This window comes from Nerophis ophidion, unplaced genomic scaffold (genome assembly GCF_033978795.1).
Source record: "Nerophis ophidion isolate RoL-2023_Sa unplaced genomic scaffold, RoL_Noph_v1.0 HiC_scaffold_58, whole genome shotgun sequence".
In the NCBI taxonomy this organism is placed as follows: domain Eukaryota; kingdom Metazoa; phylum Chordata; class Actinopteri; order Syngnathiformes; family Syngnathidae; genus Nerophis; species Nerophis ophidion.
Window position 1 is genome coordinate 10,001 of NW_026906980.1, and position 7,938 is coordinate 17,938.

Below are 7,938 nucleotides of genomic sequence, written 5' to 3' on the forward strand. Positions count from 1 at the left end.
GCCTACTGACCTGGCAATTCAAATTTAGACCTTGTGGCTCCAGGGAAGATTTCAACCGAACCGCCTTTTCTATTACTTCCGGGTTGTGTCCAAGAAGAAGCCCTCGATGTAATAGTCCCGCCCTCTTTTCATTATGTTTAAAACATTTAAAGAGAAGATTGTGTTTTAGAAATTGGGACGTTCAAAGTTATTGATAATAATAAGTGGTGGTGTGTTAAAGACAGCCACATGTGCATATTTCATTTTTTTTGGAATTCATATTCATATGTCACTCTGGTTAACATGACGAAACAATCTTACAAGCTGTCATGACATACTCTCTCCATTGGGCGGCGCCATTGTATTGACCTAACCCAGCCAAACAACAGTACTGTCCTGTATCAATAATATTGCCAATAATCTCTAACACCGTTTACAACTTTTAAATAAAACAGCATCAATAGTATTAATAACAATAATTCATGTCAATATGTGTAACAGAAGATTTTAACTTATGTTGCAAAAAAAGTTAGCTGAAGGAGGGTGGGGTCAATTCAAATATTGATAGAGGTGTTTTTGTTCATATTGTGAACCATCGTGGCTTCTGGTAACCTCAGGGACTGATTTACTGCTGGTGCCCAAAGTCAGGACCAAACATGGTGAGGTTGTGTTTCAGTTTTATGCTCTGGAATAGTCTTCCAGAAGATGTGGGATGGCAATGTTCAAATCCAGGCTTAAAACCCTTTTTTATTGTACAGATGTCAATTAAAATAATTTTATCTGATCACTTTGACTTTAATTTGAATTCTGATTGTTTTTATGATTATTTTATTTTGAATTCTGCTTCCTTTTTTTCAATGATTATTCTATTTTATTTTCTGGCTTCATGTGATTTCTTTAAATCACTTTGAATTGCCTTGCGTACTATTTGTGCTCTATAAATAAACATGCCTTGCCTTGACCTATTGCTCTATTTGTTTATTTCTTCATTCTATACAAACTCAGGGAATACGTCCTTAAGCTCTTTGTTTTTGTGACTTTTCTAAAATAAGTAATTAGCTTGCTTGGAAATAAACTTTATAGTCCTGAATTCTACTTTAATTTTCATCAATACAAACATATCAATCATTTAGAGCAGACAATCTCAAACTGTTCAGTGCGCGGGCTCCATTTAGTGGTACGCCAAAGGATCACTTTTGTGACGTTTGGTTGGCATCGTGTTGCGGGTCATTCTCTCAAGGTGCATTTCAGGCTCAGACACAGTGTAAGGTAAGAAATACAGATTTATTTAAACTAAAAAACAGAATAAGAACAGAAAACTGGCACGAGGTACAAAAGGCAAAACCGACAGAACTAGCATGGGAGCTAGACAAAAACAAAAGCATAGCGCGGAAGCTAGCAAGTACAAAGGAGGTTTTACCAGAATTGGGAATCAGTGTAGTCACTAGTTGCGTGCAACAAAACTAGGATGCGAGGCCGAGTGAATGGAAAAGGCAGGCTTAAATAAGGAAGTAATCAATAAACAGGTGCGCGTCAGGAAACAAGTAACATGTGGACCAAATCAGAAACTATGGTAACGGAACAAACAAGGAAGTGCACAAACAAACTCAAAATCACAATAACATATGATCCGGGCAGCGGATCATAACAACTTTATTCAACTTCGAATTAAATATTTAAACACAGTGTTACTGTTCAAACTGTTTGTAATGTTACAGGGGCCAAAAATATTAAAGGCCTACTGAAACCCACTACTACCCACCACGCAGTCTGATAGTTTATATATCAATGATGAAATATTAACATTGCAACACATGCCAATACGGCCTTTTTAGTTTACTAAATTACAATTTTAAATTTCCCTGGAGTTTCGTCTTGAAAACGTTGTGTAATGATGACGTGAAAGCAAGACGTCACACGTTTTTAGGAAGTATGAGCACTGCGCACACACACAGCTAAATGTCGTCTGCTTTAACCGCATAATTACACAGTATTTTGGAGATCTGTGTTGCTGAATCTTTTGCAATTTGTTCAATTAATATTGGAGAAGTCAAAGTAGTAAGATTGAGTTGGGAAGCTTTAGCCTTTAGCCACACAAACACACGGTGATTCCTTGTTTAAAATTCCCGGAGGTGAAAATTTACTATGGATCAGAACGCGGTCAAGCGAACATGAATCCAGACCAAATTTCAACCAGCAGGTTTCGGTGAGAAAATTGTGGTTAAAAAGTCGTTTCTAACATGAGAAAAGCTGAGCTTGAGCCGTCCATGAAGCTGCCGTCGACTTCCCTGAGACATTGACGTCAACACACCCGTAGAGACACCCTTCCGACTATCAGGTACTATTTAACTCACTAGAACACTAGCAACACAATAGAAAGATAAGGGATTTCCCAGAATTATCCTAGTAAATGTGTTTAAAAACATCGGAATCGGTCCCAATGCATTTGCGTTTTTTTTTTTAACTCGTTTTTTTTTTTTTTTTCTAGTCCGTCGTTATCAATATCCTCAAACACGAATCCTTCATCCTCGCTCAAATTAATGGGGAAATTGTCGTTTTCTCGGTCCGAATAGCACTTTTTGTTGGAGGCTCCCATTATAAAGAATGTGAATATGTGAGGAGCCATCAAACATGTGACGTCATAGTCTGCGATTTCCGGTAGAGGCAGGGCATTTCTCTTAACACAGACAGTTGCAAACTTTATCTTGGATGTAATCTACTAAATCCTTTCAGCAAAAATATGGTAATATCGCAAAATGATCAAGTATGACACATAGAATGGACCTGCTATCCCCGTTTGAATAAGAAAATCTAATTTCAGTAGGCCTTTAAATATACTTGTTAAATTAAACTTTTCCCTTGTTTTTAATGAATACTTAGGCGGACTATGCTATAGCATTTTTTTTTTTTAATGTTGGTCATTATGGTGGTATTTGGAGAGCCACTTGTTTTTTTCAAAGTGAAAAAAAAGGTTGAGAATCCCCGTTTTCTTGGATCTTGGAAAAAATGTAAATTTGATCAGTATCAACAATACCCAGCCTGTATTTGCACTGATAGCAACATTTTCAGTATCGGCCTAATTGACTAGAGCACACAAATTTGGGAAGGTTTGATTTCTGCAGCCAACAAGCATGGGAGCGCTTTCCCACAAATCACTTGTACGAACAGAAGCATTCCTCTGTCCCCCTTGGGTGCACGACGCTTCATGATCATGATTCCATGATATATGCTGGGGGCAAGAAGTCATTTGGCTTTCAATTTATTAGCCTGCTGATTTATGTTCACTGCAGAGGCCATGATGATGACTCCTACAACAACACTTCCCTCCACTCAACCCTTTTCACTTTAAACCCTAATAATTTGAAAAATGGATGATGTCAAAACTGAGACTGTGAGCGAATTAGGAAAAAAAAAAACAGTTTATTAGAACGCACATCATTTATCAATGGGGATTTAGTCACTGATTAAAGATTAAAATCACATACAGCATTTCAAATGGATGCTTACTTTAATAAACAAAGTGGTCATGATCACGACAACAAACATTTATAATTGAATACTTTACAGTGTTGACAGCTAAGGAGGAGCATATTTGTGGTGTTACAAGGTGTGCAATGCCTTTCTCCTGACTAACAGCCTGCTTGGAGCCTCTTCGCTCGACCACCGCTGGGAAGAAGGAAGCTCCATTACCACATGACTCACTGAGGAAAGAAAAAACACACAACGTGAAGTGTTTTGGCAGCGTTTGGAGCAGCTTTGTGCGTAATCTACTTCCTTGGACGCCTCGCTTTATTCTCAATTTTTCCACCGTTAGGCTTTAAATGACATGAATTTCATGATGCTGCAGGAAAATGGAAGCAGACAATAAGTGCATTTTTTTCCTTCGGGAGGAAAATAAATCAGTTAACTGATGCCACAATGGGGATTTATATATATATATATATATATATATATATATATATATATATATATATATATATATATATATATATATATATATATATATATATACTGTATATATGTATGCATGTATGAGAATAGTCTGAAAGTTGCAGTCTTATGAGAATAAATAATTATTAAATCGAGAAAAAGTACGTTTTTTAGAAAAATCAATATAATTTCGTGCGCTGATTGACTTCTAAGTAGGGCTGGGTGATATATCAATATACACGATTTGTCTCTGTGCGATATAGAAAATGACTATATCGTGATATTCGAGTATACGTTCTCACAAAGTTGCTTTTAGCTGCGGGCGTTACATGACAGGCTCTCCTCACTCTTTCCTGTCTCTCCTTCTCACAGACAGCAAGCGCATCTTCTTACATATGTCACATACATTACATCGTCATATGCCACATACGTATACGCCCTCGCCCAGCAGAGAGGTAGCAGCATGGGTAACGTAAGCTGTGATGCTAGCAGATCCATGCGAGCGGTAATACGAGAGAAAGAAGGTGCGAATGAAGGAAGAATGAATTCCCAAGAAAAACAGCAGGGAGTCCATCGTCTGGCGGTGGTTTGGCTTCAAGTGGGAATATGTCGAACAGACCACCGTAATTTGTCAAGTGTGGGCCAAAAGCGTTGCTCTAAAAAGTAGCATCACTCCTAATATGCATCATTTGAAAAGTCGCCTGCTAGAGAATGAAGAGAATTTCATAACGTCTGTAGTAACCTACCACATAGCGAAGGACGAATACTTTTTTTTTTCTTTTTATGCAGCTCATTTATATTCGACACTTAAAATGTCTCTGACAATCTGGCACTTTCTGTTTTGGAAATGACATGAACGTTTGTGCCTCTGCTTAGTAACTGTTTAATAAATACAGTTTTGGTCAATTGACTTAATTGTGATTTCCTTCTCTGCATGAAAGTTTAAAAGTAGCATATATTATTGCAGTATGAACAATAATGTTTTAATGTAAACACATAGAATCTTCATACTGCTGTGATTATATGCATCAAGTGTTCATTCAAGCCTAAGGCAAAATCTTGAGATATATATCGTATATCGCGATATGGCCTAAAAATATCAAGATATTAAAAAAAGGCCATATCGCTCAGCCGTACTTCTAAGTTGTTCTAATTGTACAGTCGTCCCTCTTTTATCACTGTTAATTGGTTCCAGAAATGACAGCAATGAATAATTGTTCACGAATTAGGAATTCCATCCATCCATCTCCTTCCGCTTATCCAAGGTCGGGTCGCGGGAGCAGCAGCCTAAGCAGGGAAGCCCAGGCTTCCCTCTCCCCAGCTGCTTCGTTCTACTCCTCCCAGGGGATCTCTAGCCATTCCCAGGCCAGCCGGAAGACATAGTCTCCCCAACGTGTCATGGGTCTTCCCAAATGACTTTCTAACGGTCGAATGTGCCCGAAACACCTCCCCAGGGAGGCGTACAGGGGGCATCCTGACCAGATGCCTGAACCCCCTCATCTGGCTCCTCTCTATGTGGAGGAGCAGCGTCTTTACTTTGAGCTCCTCCCTACTGACAGCTCTTCTTACCCTATCTCTAAGGGAGCTCTGCCACCCGAGTCAAACTCATTTCAGCCGCTTGTACCCATGATCTTTCGGTCATAGCCCAAAGACCATGACCATAGGTGAGGATAGGTACGTATGTCGACCGGGAAATTGAAAGCTTAACCTTTCGGCTCAGCGTCTACTTCACAACAACGATGCAGGGTCCGCATCACTGAAGATGGCGCACCGATCCACTCTTCCTTCACTCGCAAACAAGGCTCTTAGGTACTTGAACTCCTCCAATTGGAGCAAGATATCCTCCACAACTTGGAGATAGCATTCCACCATTTTCCGGGCGATAGCCATGGACTCAGACTTGGAGGTGCTGATTCTCATCCCAGTCGCTTCACACTCGGTTGTGTGAACCGATCCTGGCCAGATGAAGCCATCAGGACCACAATATGTGGAAGTAGGAATTATTGATTATAGGGCATAAAAAAGTTTACAATCTTCTAAATAAGACAATGAGATCCCCTCCAGACATGAAATAACACTCTTTAGTCACCTTTAGAATATTTTATTCCAATTTAGCAATGCTTCCCGAGGTTGAGCCAATCAGTGTCCTTGATACCGAACAGCACGCTCTGATTGGTTTGGTCTCTTCTAGCGCCCAATACCTCTGTAGACTTGATATTTAATACGTTATTCAGCCAATTGTATGCTCAAAATACTTAATTTAAGATCAAAAATATTGTAGAATACGCTTTAGAAAATAAAATCTGTGATATGGTGAAGCCACAATATTTGAAGCGGTATGTGGCGAGACACATACGAATGTCCCACACATATGAATAGAAGTTAACCACTACGTAATTTATTTACAATAAAGTTAAGCTACTCACCCTTTGAAGACGCCAAACAGACAAAAAGGTTGTGTTTTATATTGCACACTTGTATACTCAGCCCCTATATTTTGAGTGCATAAGTATGTAGCCCTGCGATGAGGTGGCGACTTGTCCAGGGTGTACCCCGCCTTCCGCCCGATTGTAGCTGAGATAGGCGCCAGCGCCCCCCGCGACCCCAAAAAAGGGAATAAGCGGTAGAAAATGGATGGATGGATGGAAGTATGTCAGTATCCTGATGTTGCACTCAAAACCACCAAGATCTTAGGTAAGGACTCCAGCCACACACAATTATCACATTCTTGGCTATGTAACAGAAGGAAAACAACATAAAGGACACATGCAGTCCAGATGACCGAAATTTCACTACCATCTTCTCTTTATGTATTTTTTGCTCCTGAAAATCAATGTGGCAGCCATTTTCCATAATACAAATCAGTTTTTGAGTAATCGATAGATGACTTCAGTAACTGTGCTTGGAACACCCCCTTTTCATCGCTAGACTCGATATGTCGCCCCCTCTTGGTGTGACATCATGTACAGAACTGGAACCCATTTCCCCGCATAGCCAGTGTGAATAAAGAGAAGTAAAACCAATGTTTTGATCAATTAATTGCATGTTTGTCTTGTCCTCGTCCATGAGTACTTCAATTGTTATGGTTAAAGGGGAACATTATCACCAGACCTATGTAAGCGTCAATATATACCTTGATGTTGCAGAAAAAAGACCATATATTTTTTCAACCGATTTCCGAACTCTAAATTGGTGAATTTTGGCGAATTAAACGCCTTTCTGTTTATCGGTCTTGTAGCGATGACGTCAGAACGTGACGTCACCGAGGTAATACAGCCGCCATTTTCATTTTCACATTTCAAACACGCGGTCTCAGCTCTGTTATTTTCCGTTTTTTCGACTATTTTTTGGAACCTTGGAGACATCATGCCTCGTCGGTGTGTTGTCGGAGGGTGTAACAACACTAACAGGGAGGGATTCAAGTTGCACCACTGGCAAGAAATCTTCCGCCAGACCCCACTAAATGTGCCGGAGTGTCTGCACATTTTACCGGCGGTGCTACGACAGACATGGCACAGAGATATATGGATAACCTGCAGATGCATTTGCAACGATAAAGTCAAGGAAATCACAAAGGTGAGTTTTGTTGATGTTATTGACTTATGTACTAATCAGACATATTTGGTCGCGGCGTGACTGCCAGTTAATCGATGCTAACATGCTATGCTAATAGATGCTAACATGCTATTTACGCTAGCTGTATGTACATTTGAAACTAGATACCCACATTTAATGCAAAACAAACACTTACCAATCGACGGATTTAAGTTGCTCCAGGGTCACAAGATGGGAAAGTCCTGATCCTTTGGTCCGCACATTTTACCGGCGATGCTAAAAAGGCAGCCATGCTATGGGCCACTTCATTAGGTACACCCATGCTATGGCCGAATAGCGTCAATAGCTATTTGCTCAATAGCTTCAGTTTCTTCTTCAATTTTGCTTTCGCTATCTGCCTCCATACTCCAACCATCTGTTTCAATACATGCGTAATTTGTTGAATAGCTTAAGCCGCTGAAATACGAGTCTGAA